Source organism: Dipodomys spectabilis, unplaced genomic scaffold (assembly GCF_019054845.1).
Source record: "Dipodomys spectabilis isolate Male_0828 unplaced genomic scaffold, ASM1905484v1 ptg000386l, whole genome shotgun sequence".
Taxonomy (NCBI): domain Eukaryota; kingdom Metazoa; phylum Chordata; class Mammalia; order Rodentia; family Heteromyidae; genus Dipodomys; species Dipodomys spectabilis.
The window spans coordinates 583435-599112 of NW_024871063.1; the positions used below are offsets into that span (position 1 = coordinate 583435).

General features: G+C 36.4%; 1 non-coding gene across 1 annotated transcript; it reads right to left on the reverse strand.

Annotated features, from left to right (window-relative positions):
* Window positions 1–1041: 1041 nt before the first annotated feature.
* LOC122096692 lies at window positions 1042–1144 on the reverse strand. The gene has a single exon (XR_006145369.1). It is a non-coding gene; the product is annotated as a U6 spliceosomal RNA (small nuclear RNA).
* Window positions 1145–15678: the final 14534 nt, after the last annotated feature.

Genomic DNA, 15678 nt, shown 5'->3' on the forward strand with positions numbered 1-15678 from the left:
TTTTGCATTAATTTCTTTGTTAACAATATTATATGAGTAAAATAAAGGAAATAAACTCTTCCATCTCAGAACATGTTATATGTTTTCTATTGTAAAATTCTGTACACAAGGGTCACATTTACATGAGCAAGGTAATGAGTACATTTCCTAACACGCATTGTTACCTCCTCCTTTATGTTCCCCTACCATCCCTTCCCTCCCACCTCTACAAGCACACTCCCCTCCCTAAGTACACTTCCCCTGCCTAAATTGTAAAGTTCATTTTTCATCATAGTGTCTTGTGCATCTCATTGTTATAATGGGTCAACCTGTATCCCTATTTAAGCATCTTGTTTTTTTCTGATCCCTCCCCAAATTAGAGGAACGTATATACAAGATGTGGGCGCACCAACTTCAAATACAGTGTAAACGGGTTATAGCATGGGGGAGGAACATATAAAGAAACAAAAAAAACACATCACCTGTTATAAGTACGTAAGAATCAATAACAAGCAAGAGAAAAACCACACGTGTGTTCCTATCTTGGGTTTGATTTGCCTAATTTGGTCATATGTGCAAAGCTTTTAACCTTTTCTGCTTATCTCAGACATAAAATAGTTATTAAAAATTAAGGAAAACATAGGGCCTATGTTTCTTTGGATCTGGCTTACATCACTTAATATTTTTTTCCAAGTCTTTCCATTTTCTAACAAATTGGGAGATGCCATTCTTTCTGAGGGAGGCATAGAATTCCATTGGTATAAATACCACATTTTCTTGATCCATTCATCTACTGAGGGGCATCTGGGTTGGTTTCAGATCTTAGCGATGGTAAATAATGCTGCAGTAAACATAGTTGTGCTGGTAGCTTTAGTGTGGTCTTGTTTGTGATCATCTGGGTAAATGCACAAAAGTGGAATTCCTGGGTCATAGGGGAGTTCTATGTGGAGTCTTTTGAGGAACCTCCATAGTACTTTCCAAAGGGTTGAATAAGTTTACACTCCCACCAAGAATGCAGTACAGTTCTCTTGTGGCTACATCCCCTCCAGCATCTGTTGTTGTAAAAGTATGGAATGGTTCAGGAATTTGCCTGTCATCCTTTCTCAGGGGCCATTCTAATCTTCTCTGTATTGTTCCAATGTTAGAGTACTTGATGCTGAATTGAGCATAGAACATTTTTTATATATAAAGTGTAATTTATTTTCTTAAACTAGACAATTCAACAAAAAGTAAGCTCAAAAAATTGCCATGAAATTTTAGAACCATGTACTTCTTACATAAGCACACATTTAAGAATCAAGACTGACATGTCAAAAACAAAATAATTCCAGATATTTGTTGTTCAAGAGATGTGTAAGAGGAGGAATTCAATTATTTTATACAAGGCACCTGTCATGATGAACACTGAAGCAAGTGTTAAGGTTTTTTTTTAAAGTTTTAATGTTTTAAACATATTTAATTTTGGGAATTTGCTTATATAGGCCAAAACTAGGACTGTTTGGCAGGACATAAATTTTTTTTGGGGTGGGAGTCTGCGAGTGGGGCCTGAACTCTGGGACTGGGCGCTGTCCCTCAGCTCTTCAGCTCAAAGCTACTGCTCTACCACTTGAACCAACGTGCCAGTTCCAACTTTTTTCTTTTTGCTTATGTGGTGCTGAGGAATCGAACCCAGGGCTTCATGCATGCAAGGCAAGCACTCTACCACTGAGCCACCTACCCAGCCCCAGGTCATAAAACTTTTTGATAAAGTATTTAAGATTTATGGTAGCAGACATATGCTACTAAGTATGTACATTTCAGAGTTTATAGAAATTTTACTAATGAGAAGTTGCAAAGTCTTTGTGTAAAGGAGCAGAATAAAGAGTTAAGACTTTTAACTACATAGTTTCTATTAAAAATATAGGGCTTCCTTATTTTAGATGTTAGTGAGGAACAAATGATGATATAAGCCATATACAAATGATGAGATGAGCCATAAATAGTAATCTTAATGGGTAACTTTAAAGACTGCTCATAGCCTATAAAACTCTTGTTGAACATCATAATCTTAGGCAGTTTTAAATGTACAGGAATATGAGAAAATAGTAAAATCTAATACGTAGTACCCTTCAAATACTGAAAACACTGGTAATTGTTTTGTTTTTCGTTTTATTAATCATTAATATTTAATTATTGGTTTTTCTTATTTGTAGCATTGTTTTCCTTGTTGTAATATAATACAACTTTTTGTAAGTCATCATTATGAAGTACTTGGAGAAGGTTACTGGGATGGCCAAACCATTTTTTATAGGTGCATGTGAATTTACGAAGAGGAAAATTAAGAACAAAATATTTATTTAAAAAGTTATCAAGTAGAGTCTGAATCAGGAATGTTGATAAATGTCCACACCTAAAATCTTACCCAGAGGCTGAAGCAGTGATTTTAAAGAGTTGAGGCCACAAAAGTGAGAGACTGTGTTTAGTTTTGTTTTATATTTTGATTTTGCTGATAATGGGGCTTGAACTCTTGGTCCTACGTGCTGTCCCTCAGCTCAAGGCTAGTGCTACCACTTGAGCCACAACACCACTTCCATCTTTTTCTGCTTATGTGGTGCTGAGAAATCAAATCTAGGGCCTCATGCATGCAAGGCAAGCACTCTAACACTGAGCCACCTTCCAAGCACCTGACAGAATGTTTTTTAAAAAATCAATTATCCAACATTTGCTTTCTGCTTTGGGTTATGTTATTAAATATATGAATACCTTTTTATATCATTGTGAATTGTCATACTTCTGAATTTATACTAACTTCAACCACTTTATCCTTTTCAAAGTCATGAAATAGCTCAGAGTTTGCTTCCATGAAGATTGTTTTTACATTTAAAATTTCTCCTGAGACATTTTTATTTTTAACAAAATAACTTTATATTTCATTTTGATGGGTTATCATACATCAAATACCTTCAAATGTATATGTAGAGTCTAAAGACAGCAGTATGAATATTCTCATACTGCTCTTGTTTATCTGTTATACACTTTCAGTATTGTGATATTTCTCTTTCTCTTTCACTCTCCCATTTCCTCTCTTTCTCTTTCATGCTCCATGTCTGCTGCTCTTCTATGGTGAAAACTTTAAAAACTTGAAAAAGGAAATCAAAACAGAACTTAGAAAATGGGAAATACTTCCATGCACCTGGATTGGAAAGATTAACATCGTGAAAATGGCAATACTTCCCAAGGCTATCTACAAATTTAATGCGATAAATCAAAATTCCAACCTCATTCTTCAAGGAAATAGAAGAGGCAATCCAAAAATTCATATGGAATAATAAAAGACCCCGAATAACAAAAACGCTCCTCAATGGAAAGAACACTGCTGGAGGGATATCAATACCAAATTTCAAACTCTACTATAAAGCCATAGTAATCAAAATAGCTTGGTACTGGCACAAGAACAGACTTCAGGACCAATGGCATAGAATTGAAAACCCAGAAATGAACCTAAAGACCTATAGTCATCTAATCTTTGATAAAGGAGCTAAAAAAATAGAATGGAAGAAAGACAGCCTCTTCAGTAAATGGTGCTGTCAAAATTGCTTAACTACTTGTAGAAAACTAAAGCTAGATCCTTATATATCACCCTACACCAGTATCAACTCCAAATGGATCAAAGACCTCGGAGTCAAAGCAGACACTCTGAAAACATTACAGGATGGAATAGGAGAAACCCTAGGTCTCCTTGGCTCTGGCAGAAATTTTCTGAATAGAGACCCGGAAACACAACAAATCAATGAAAGGTTGGACAAATGGGATTGCATGAAGTTGCAGAGCTTCTGCATGGCAAAGGACATAGCTAGCAAGATCAATAGAAAGCCCACAGATTGGGAGAAGATCTTCACTAGCCATAAAACGGACAAGGGTCTCATATCTAAAATATACTTGGAACTCAAAAAATTAAATCCCCCAACAATAAATCCTCAAAGAAACAACTGCCCAATAAATAAGTAGGCTAATGACTTAAAGAGAAACTTCTCTGAAGAAGAAAGAAGGATGGCCAATAGACACATGAAAAAATGCTCAACCTCCCTAGCCATAAAAAAATGCAAATCAAAACAACATTGTCATACCACCTCACCCTAATATGTCCTTCCCCTACAGTATAACCCCTGCTTTCACTATATTTGATGTCGGTATAATTTGTGTAGGGGAAGTGGAAAAACAAGTCGTTTAAATAAGGATACAGGTGGACCTGTTGCAACAATGAGAAGTACAAGTTGTCATGTCAAAATCGAACTTTACAACTTGGGGGGGGGAGGAGGGGGGAAAGAAAGATGGGAAGAGATAGGAAGGGTAAACAAAGGAGGAGGCTACAATGCTTGATAAGATATGTACTCACCGTCTTGCCCATGTAATTATAAACCCTCTGTACAGTATTTTCACAATAAGAAAAAAAAGAATTTCTGCTGGTCTACTATTATCCATCAGAATCCACTGGTTTTGTGGGAACATGATAGCGACCATCAGTTACCCTTGCATTCTTTAAGAGTTATAACAGTGACGTGATGTTATTCATTTCTATTCTAAATGGCAAAACAACAGATCTAGGAATTCCTTTTCACTTTTACTACTGTTATAAATTTTATCTCATAGGAATCATTGAAACGGATAGGATACTTTTAACCTCTGACCTAAAAGTTCGTTTTCTTTTTTCTTTTACAAACGACCTTTTTCTTTTATTATAAGTAAATACATGTAATGAAAACAATGCTTTCCTGTGGAAAGTAGACCGAATATAGTCAGGGATGAAAAACTAGGTAATGGGGGAAGTGATTACAAAGGATGCCCATCATAGAGCACGGAACCTCAGAGTAGTTTATCATGTACACTTTGTGAGAATGACAATGTGCTGGGAACTATAGATTAAATCATTGAACAACTGATATAAACATATACACATATATTTATATATGTATATTTATTTTTAAATGCATATATGTGTGTATATGCCCTTATATATGTATACATGCATGTTACTATACACAAAAATACATACATACACACATGTACACATGCACACATGGAGAAAGACACATAGTTACAGACAACACAAGTTTCACTACTTGTTGAATATGCCTTAGACATAATGTTTGGAATCAAATATGTTGAAGATGTATTTGTCTCTAAAAATTCTTTTACCACTCCTATCTCTTTTTTTAAAGTAATTTATTAATTTATATGATAGTCCTATTCTTACGGCACACTGGAGACAGGTAACTTGCCAAATACATGAAGCAGTTTGTTATATACTCAATACAAGATCCACCCCAGTGTAGACCTTGAACTCTGGGATTAGGCGCTGTCCCTCAGCTCTTCATCTCAAGGCTAGTGCTCTACCACTGGAGCCACAGCACCACTTCCAGCTTTTTCTGTTTATGTGGTGCTGAAGAATTGAACCCAGGCCTCATGCATGCAAAGCAAGAACTCTACCACTGAGCCATCTTCCCAGCATCTCCTCTTATCTCTTCAAATGGGTAGGTTTTGACAAATTCGACTTTCAAAATGCAGTACAAGTGATAGCAAGTCAATCGGAAATCTCAGTAAGTAAACGTCATATGGCGTCTCCTTGTTCCCCAGGGAATGCTAGTTCTTGTAGACACTCTCAAAAACCAAAGTAGCAGGAAAATACCCTGTACAGAATAAAGTTATAAGGCTTTAAATGGCATTCTTCCTTGAGTTCTTTTCCAACAGCCAGCATCAATTCTTAAGCAGATGAGTGAGTCCTCAGAAGATTGGAGCTCAGGTCAACATTTAACAAACTCATGTGAAAAGAAAATGGTCAAGAAAATAAGACAAAAAGAAAGTATTTTAATGTATTAAAATTTGAGAATAATTTTTAACCTGTCAATAAATGTGTAGAACACAATTATACTAAAATGACAAAAAATGATGTGCATGTGAATTACGTGCTCTTGGACTTGGCGAGTGATCTTAGGTGTGTCTACACAAGTAGAATCAGCACAAATCAATCAGCATTTCTTCATTTAAGATACAAGGAAAGGATACAGGTTGACCCATTGCAACAATGAGATGTACAAGACACTCTATCGGGGGAGGGGTTTGGAGGGAAGAGTTGGGAGGCGTGAAGGGAAGGGATGGTAGGGGAAAAACCAAGGAGGGGGTAAAAATGCTCAATAAGAAATGTACTCATTACCTTACATATGTAACTGTAAACACTCTGCACAGGACATTTACAATAAAAATATGTATTAAAAACATACAAGGAAAGCTTCTGTACTTATCGGAAGTTGTATTTGTCACTCAATATCAGTAAGGTATCAGTTTTATGATCACAGACATATTAAAATTCTGGATGCTCAAATTCTCTACATAAGCACAGTCTATTATTTACATTAGAATCTGCCCACATCCTAGTGCAGTGTAATTGCAATGAAAATTTTTACTACATTCTATGTTTGTAATAAAAATAAAATCATATGCACTATCAACTGATGCAAATTTTTTCAGATAATTTTTTAGTGTGAAAATACTGTAAACAAAGGATTCAATTACATGGGCAAGGAAATGAGTATATTTCTTACCAAGCATTTTTGCCACCTCCTTTGTTTCCCCTTCCCATCCCTTCCCTTCTCACCACCCCGGTCCCTCTCCTCTTTAATCCCCGCCCCCCAGCCAAAGTTGTAATGGTCGTTTTTCCATATAAAGTCTTGTACATCTCATTGTTGCAACACGTCCACCTGTATCCATATATAAACAATTTGTTATTCCCTTTCGCCTCCACAAATTATATTAACATAAACTACAGTGAAAGCAGGGGTTATACCTTGGGCAAGGGACATAAAATGCAAGAAACAAATCATCTTATAAATATGTTAGAAACAATAAGAAAAAAAAACCATTTGAATCCTTACCTTAGGGTTCATTTCATCAAACATCTACTTATCTGAACGTTTCTGCTGTCTCAGACATATACTAGGGATTGCAAGTAAGGGAAACCATGAGAACTATGTTTCTTTGGGGCTGTCTTGCTTTACTTAATATATTTTTTCCAATTCTTCCCATTTCCTAACAAATGGAGCAATGTCATTCTTTCTGATGGAGGCATAGAATTCCATTGTGTATATATACCACATTTTCTTGATCCATTCATCTACTGAGGGGCATCTGTGTTGGTTCCATATCTTAGCCATGGTAAATAATGCTGCAATAAACATGGTTGTACTGGTAGCTTTAGTAAGGTCTTATTTGTGATCATTTGGGTAAAAGCCCAAAAGTGGGATTGCTGGGTCATTGGACAGCTCTATGTGGCGTCTTTGAGGAACCTCCATACTGATTTCCAAAGTGGTTGAACAAGTTTACACTCCTACCAACAATGCAGTAAGGTTCCCTTCTGTCCACATCCCCTCCAGCATCTTTTGCAATTATATTTCTTGATTTAGCCATTGGAACTGGGGTGAGGTGATATCACAATGTTGTTTTGATTTGTATTTCTCTTATGGCTAGGGAGGTTGAGCATTTCCTCATGTATCTATTGCCCTTCCTTCTTTCCTCTTCAGTGGGCCTTTAGCCCAGTTATTTATTGCCCAGTTGTTTCATTGAAAATTTGTTGTTGGGGAATTTAATTTTTTGAGTTCCAGGTATATTTTAGATATGAGACCCTTGATCTTGCTAGCTATGTGTTAGCCATGCAGAAGTTCTGCAATTCCATGCAATCCCATTTTTCCAACCTTTCTTTGATTTGTTGTGTTTCCAGGTCTCTATTAAGAAAATATTGACCTGTGAAAAGGAGACCTAGGGTTTCTCTAATTCCATCCTTTAAAGATTTCAGAGTGTCTGCTTTGACTCCGAGGTATCTGATCAATGTGGAGATGATTCTGGTGCAGGGTGATATATAAGGATCCATCTTTAGTTTTCTACAAATGATTAACCAATTTTTCCAGCACTATTTACTGAAGAGGGTGTCTTTCTTCCATTCTAGTTTTTAGCTCCCTTATTGAAGATTACAGTGCTATAGGTCTGTGGGTTCATTTCTGGGTTTTCAATTCTATTCTAGGTATATTTTAGATATGAGACCCTTGTCCATTGTATGGCTAGTGAAGATCTCCCAATGCGTGGTCTTTCTGTTGATCTTGTTAGCTATACCCTTTGCCATGAAGAAGCTCAGCAATTTCATGCAATCCCATTTGTCCAACCTCTCTTTGATTTGTTGTGTTTCTAGGTTTCTATTAAGAAATTTTAGGCCTGTACCAAGGAGACCTATGATTTCTGCTATTCCATCCTGTAATGTTTTCAGAATGTCTGCTTTGACTCTGAGGTCTTTGATCCATTTGGAGTTGATTCTGGTACAGGGTGTTATATAAGGATCGAGCTTTAGTTTTCTACAAGTAGTTAACCAGTTTTGCCAGCACCATTTACTGAAGAGGCTGTCTTTCCTCTATTCTAATTTTTTAACTCCCTTATCAAAGATTAGATGGCTTATATGTCTGTAGGTTCCTTTCTGGGTTTTCAGCTCTATTCCATTGGTGCTGAGGTCTGTTCTTGTGCACGTACCAAGCTGTTTTGATTACTATGGATTTATAGTAGAGTTTGAAATTTGGTATTGATATTCCTCCAGCACTGTTCTTTCTGTTAAGGATTGTTTTTGCTATTTGGGGCCTTTAATAGTTCCATGTAAGTTTTTGGATTGCCTCTTCTTTTTCCTTGAAGAATGCCGTGGGAACATTGAAAGGCATCACATTGAATTAGTAGATAGCCTTGGGGATTATTGCCATTATCACGATGTAAATCCTTCCAATCCAGGAACATGAGAGGTTTTTCCACTTTCTAATTTCTGTTTGATTTCCCTTTTCACGTTTTTAAATTTTTCTTTTTTCCACGTTTTTAAAATTTTTCATTATAGAGGTCCTTCACTTCTTTGGTTAAGTTAATTCCTAGGTATTATTGATTGTGGGACTATTACAAATCGAGTTGCTTTCCTGATTTCAGACACACTTTTCTCATTGCTGCCATACAGAAAAGCCATTGATTTTTGAGGGTTAATTTTATACCCCATTACTTTGCCAAAATTTAGAATCAGCTTGAGTCATTTGGGTGTGGAGTCCGTGGGATTCATTAAACACAAGCTAATGTCATCTGAAAAGAGGGAGAGTTTTATTTAATCTTTCCCTGTTTGGATCCCTTTATTGCCTCTTTTCTTATTGCTGTAGCTAGTCATTCTATTACTAAATTGAAGTGGAGAGAGTGGACATCCTTGTCTCATTCCTGAGTTAAGATGAAATGGCTTTAGTTTTTCACCATTAAGTAAAATTCTGGCTGTTTGTCATATACAGCCTTTATTGTATTGAGGAATGTTCCCTGGATTCCTAATTTTTCCAGAACCCGCATCACAAAGGATTGTTGGATCTTGTCAAATGCTTTTTTCTACATCTATTGAGATAATCATGTGGTTCTTATCCTTGCTCCTGTTGATGTGATGAATTATGTTAATTGATTTGTGTATATTGAACCAGCTTTGCAGCCCTGAAATGAATCTTGTTTGATGGTGGTGTATGAGTTTTTGGATGAATTGTTGAAATTGATTGGGCAGAATTTTGTTGAGAAGTTTTGCATTAATGTTCATCAAAGAAATGGGTCTATAGTTCTCTTTCTGTGATGAGTCCCTGCCTGGTATTGGGATGAGGGTTATGATGACTTCATAGAATGAGTTCGGTAGTGAACTTTCTATTTCAATTCCATTGAAGAGTTGGAAAAGTATTGGTGTGAGCTCTGCCATGAAGGCCTTATAGAATTCCGCTGTAAAGCTGCTTTTCTGAGATGGGAGGTCTCTTATTACTGTTTCTATTTCAGTGTTTGATATGAGCCAGTTAAGATGGTTTAACTCACCTTGGTTTGTTTCAGCATTTCGATATTGGCTTGGAAAACGTCTATTTCTGCCAGGCACTCTAACTTATTAGCATAATATTTTGAGAAGTATTCTCTTATAATGTTCTGAATCTTGGTTGTTACTGTGGTGATGTTTCCATTCTCATACCTGAGTTTATTTATTTGAGTGTGTTCTCTTCTTTTTCTCATAAGATTTGCTAAGGATCTGTCAATTTTTTTAATTTTTCAAAGTATCAACTCTTTGGTTTTTGGTTCTTACAATTTTTATTTTTGGATTCTAATTCGTTTAATTCTGGTGTAATTTTAATGATTTCTTTCCATCTACTGTATTGTAGCTAGGCGCCAGTGGTTCATGATTGTAACTCTAGCTACTAAAGTGGCTGAGAGCTGAGAATCATGGTTCAAAGCTAGCCTAGGCAGGAAAGTCCATGAGACTTACCGCAAATGAGACAAAAGAAAACTGTTAGTTGCTCAAGTGGTAGAGCACTAATCTTGAGCTGAAGAGCTGAGGGGCAGTGTCCAGGTCCAGATTTCAAGTCCCACGACTGACAACAATTAAAAATAAACATTTACAAATAAACAATATTTTGACATAAATGTTAAATATATATTCTAAAAATTTTTAAATCCTCACTGGATATATTAGTTTATATAAATATATAGAAGTGTTTTCTGGTTTTAGTTGTTTTTGAGTCAATTGTGTAAATCAAACATTTCTCATTCAATTCATATGTGTAGGTTTATAAACTTATAGGCCATAGTATAAACTTAGCAGATATGTGATAGACAGTGCTGTTTTATGTATCTACCTTGGCATTCTAAAATTAAGACTTCTCCCCCAAAATCGATATGCCCTCTAACCTTGTCAGAGGTTTCATCTTATTGGAGCAGAAAAGTATCATCGTTTGGAACAACTGTAACATTTTACATGTATTCCACTTAGTTTAACAACCAAAACATTCAAGTCATCTGAACCATGCAAGTAATAACAAAATGTCTTTTGACCTTTTTATTCTCTTAAGAGATGAAAATCTTTAATTATACATTTATTTTTTTCTGCCTAAGATCCTATATCTTAGGAAGATCTTTTTGTGTATCCCTGTGTTCCTGATAAGAAAACCAGAACAAAGGCAATAATGAAAATAGGCAATGAAAATACTTGAAAGCAGTATTGCCATTTTCACTATATTAAGTCTGCCTATCCAAGAGCATGGGAGGTCTTTCCATTTCCTAGTATCTTGTGTAATTTCTTTCTTTAACTTTTTATAGTTTTATTTATTTTTTTTATTGTGAAAATACTTTAAAGAGGGTTTATAATTATATGGGCAACATAATGAGTACATTTCTTATCAATCATTGTAGACTCCTCCTTTGTTTCCCCTTCTCATCTCTTCCCATGCTCCTCCCGTCCCCACAATCCAATCCTTCTTCCCCCCACCAAAGTTGTAAAGTTTGTATTCGACATAATGACTTGTATACCTCATTGTTACAATAGATCCACCTGTATCGCTATTTAAATAATTTGTTTGTTTCTCTTCCCCTCCACAAATTATATCAACATCAAATACAGTGAAAGCAGGGGTTACACCATGGGGCAGGAACATACAAAGCAACAAAGAACTAATCTTATAAATGTGTTAGAAACAATCACCTGAAAGAAAAAATACATTTGAATGCTTATCTTAGGGTTCATTTCTCTAACATCAACTTATCTGACCTTTCTGCTTGACTCAGAATATACTAGTTTTAGCAAATAAGGGAAATCATGGGACCTAAGTTTCTTTGGGCTTGGGTTACTTCACTTAATATAATTTTTCCAAGTCTTTCCATTTCCTAACAAATGGGGCAATGTCATTCTTTCTGAAGGAGGCACAGAATTCCATTGTGTATATATACCACATTTTTATAGTTTTCATTAAATAGTTCTTTTACCTCTTTGGTTAGGTTAATTCTTAAATATTTTATTTTGGGGGAGGTTATTGTGAATGTGGTTGCTCCCTTTCTGCTTGTACATTGTCAGTGTACAGGAAGGCAACTGATTTTATGGGTTGATTTTGTATCCTGCTACTTTGCTGAAGTGATTTATGATTTCTAAGAGTTTGGGAATGGAGTTTTGTGATCGTGAAGGTATAGTATTTTGTCATCTGTAAAAAGGGATAGTTTAAATTCTTCTTTTCCTATGCGGATCCCTTTAATGTCTTTTTCTTACCTTATTTACCTGGGTAAGGGTTCCAGGACTATTTTGAAGAGGAGTGGAGACAGTGGGCATCCTTGCCTTGTTCCTGATTTTAAGAGAATTGGTTTTAGCATTTCCGCATTAAGTATAATATTGGCTATTGGTCTGTCATAAATGGCTTTTATTGTTTTAAGAAATGTTCCTTCTATTCTTATTTTCTCCAGAGCTTTTACCATGAATGAATGTTGAATTTTATCAAAGGCCTTTCCAGTATCTGTGGAGATAATCATGTGGTTCTTGACCTTGACCTTGGCTCTGTTGATGTGTAGGATTACATTTATTGACTTATGTATGTTAAACCATCCTTGCATCTCTGGGATGAAGCCTATCTGATCATAGTGTATGATTTTTTTTTTAATGTTTCTGGATTCTGTTAGCTAGAATCCTGTTAAGGATCTTTGCATCTGTGTTCATCAAGGAAATTGGACTGTAATTCTCTTTTTTGGTTGGGTCTTTGCCTGGTTTGAGGATGAGTGTGATATTGGCTTCGTAGAATGAGTTTGGGATAGCTCCCTCCTTCTCTGTTTCTCTGAAGAGCTTGAGGATTATGGCCATTAGTTCTTCTTTAAAGGTCTTACAGAATTCTGCTGTGAATCCATCTGGTCTTGGGCTTTTTTTGTTGGAAGACTTCTGATTGTTTCTGTATCTCGTTGTAGGATATTGGCTTATTTAATGATTTACTTCTTCTTTGCTCAGTTTGGGCAACTTGTATTTCTCTAAAAATGCATCCATTTCTGCCAGGTTTTCTTACTTTAGAGAGTATAACTTTTGAAATTAGTCCGTTAAGATTGTTTTAGATATTTTGTGTATGTATTGTGAATTTTCCTATGGCATCCCTAATCCTGTTAATATGGGTTTCCTCTCTTCTTTTTAATTAATCTTGCCAACGGTCCATCAATTTTATTTATTTTTTCAAAGAACCAGTTTTTTCTTTGGGTAATTCTGGCTATGGTTCTACAATTTTCTAATTCATTAATCTCCATTCTTAGTTTGGTTATCTAGCTCCTTCTAGTAAATTTAGGTTGCATTTTTTTTCATGTTTTTCTAGCTATTTTAATTGCAACATGAGATAATTTACTTGGTCTGTCTCTATTTTCTTGATTTGGGCACTGAGGGCAATAAATTTTCCCCTCAGGACTGCTTTTGATGTGTCCTACAAGTTTCTTTGTGCGGTGTTTTCATTTTCATTGAGTTGTAGGAAATTATTTCTTCTTTGTTCTCTTCTGTTACCTAGCCATTGCTTAGAAGTGTGCTGTTCAATTTCCATGTATTAGAATAATTTCTGCTGTATGCTTTGTTATTGAGAACTAGCTTGATTCCACTGTGGTCAGATAGGATAGAGGGGATTAAGTCGATCCCCTTGTATTTGCTTAAGTTCGTTGCATGAACTATGATATGGTCTATTTTGGAGAAAGTTCCATGAGCTACTAAGAAGAATGTGCACTCTGTTGTTTTAGGGTGAAATACTCGGTAGATGTCAGTTAATTCCGTTGAAGTATGGCCTCACTTAATTCAGTAGCTTCTTTTCCAATCCTCTGTTTGGTAGACCTGTCCTTTGGCGAGAGTGGGGTGTTAAAGTCTACTAGTATTATCATATTGGGATCTATTTTATTCTGTAAGTTTGAGAGTATTTGCTTAACATATCTGGGTGCACCAATGTTTGGGGAATATAAGTTGGTAATATAAGAGGGAACTGTCCTCCTCTTGGGTTGTTCCCTGTATTAATATGTAGTGTCCAGCCTTGTCTTTTTGTATTGATTATAATGAAAAGTTTATATTCTGAGATATCAGGCTTGCTACACTTGCTTTCTTACTGGGGGCATTTGATTGGTAGATCCTTTTCCAACTCTTTACTCTGAGTTTGTTTGTATGTTTGGCTGAGAGGTGTGTCTCCTGAAGGCAACAGATGGATGGGTCATGTTTTCTAATCCAATCCGCAGTTCTTTTTCTTTTGATTGGCAAATTAAGCCCGTTAATATTAAGAGATAGTATAGAGAGATGCATTTTGATCCCTGTCATTCCCAATTTCCCTGAGTTTTTCTTCTTTCCTTTCCTCCTGTGCTTGCTCAGTTAGATTTCTATTAATGACTGTCTGGGTACATGTCCCTGTTCCTGGTTGCTTTCTTCAGGTTGTGTTCCCACTCTTAGTATTCTTTGTAATGCTGGCTTAATGTTTATGTATTCATTTAGTTTTTATTTGCTATTAAAAATTTTCAGCTCTCCATCGAGTGTGAATGCTAGCTTTTCCGAGTATATCAGTCTGGGTTGACAGTTATTGGCTCTCAGCGCTCGTATGGTACTTTCCCAGGCCTTTCTTGCATTCAGTATTTGTGTGGAGAGATCTGCAGTGATTCTAATTTTTTCCCGTTTATTATAGCTCCTTCTTCATTTTTGCTGCATGCAAGATGGTTTCCTTATTATTCAGGTCTATCATTTTTACTGTAATGTGTCTAGAAGTGTTTCTCCTGGTGTCTTGCTTGTTAGGTGTTCTATATGCTTCTGTTATGTAGGTAAGATGTTCTTTTTTGAGATGGGGATAATTTCACTGATTATCTTGTTGAATAGGTGTTGCATTCCCTTGCTTTGATATTCCTCACCTTCGTCCACTCCAATTATACAAAGGTTAAATTTCTTGGCACTATCTGCTTGCTCTTGAATTTCCCTTGGGCATAATTTAAGTGATGTTTCCATATCTGTCATTGTTTGGTCCAGTTGGTGTATTCTGTCTTCTGTATCTGACACTCTACATTCCATTTCGTTCACTCTGTTAACTGTGGCTTCCATTGTGGTTTGCAAGGAAGAAATGGACTCATTTATGGATTTGGTGTTGGTTCTCAAAGTACTGATCTCACCTCTTAATAAGGTATGTATTGCCTATTTTGGCATTTTTCTCACTCCTGAGTGAGGTATGTACTTCCTCTACTTTTGTGTGTACCTCGTGTTTGAGATCCTGCATCTCTTTCGATAGTTTGTCCCCATGTTCTTTAATTTCTGGTCTATTTCTCGCTTTATTTTTTGAGTCATTGTCTCCAGCATCCCTTGGATGTAGCTTTTGTCTTTCATTCCTGCTTTGCTCCCACTGGGGCTCTCCCCTGTGTGGCTGCTGGCTATTGGGGATACCTTGCTATCCTGGCTATTAATAAATCTTGTAATTTTTCTCTGTGATTTTCCCATGTGGGTCCAGGATTATTGGAGACTAATCTGAAATTTTGTTTTGGTCAATATGTGTCTGATTTTGCTTGGTTGTTGTTTCTGTGTTGGTAGAGAGAGTTTGTACCTGATTTCGGTTCTGTTGGGGGCCGACCTCCAGCTGCTGGTCTGACCCACATAGGGTTCTCAGCTCTTTGCTGTAGATCACTGGCAGCTCTCGTCATTGGAAGGGTTGAGCGGCCTAGACTGCTCCTGTTTGCTCCTACGGGTGCTCTTGGCAAGATTGGATGTACTGGATGAACTCTCTCAGATGCTGGAGTCTACTATGGGCTCCTGATGGGTTTTTTTTTGTGGAGGAAAGGCTGGTTTTGGGCTTGAACTCTGGGCTTGGGCACTGTCCCTCAGATCTTAAGCTCAAGGATGGCATCCTACCA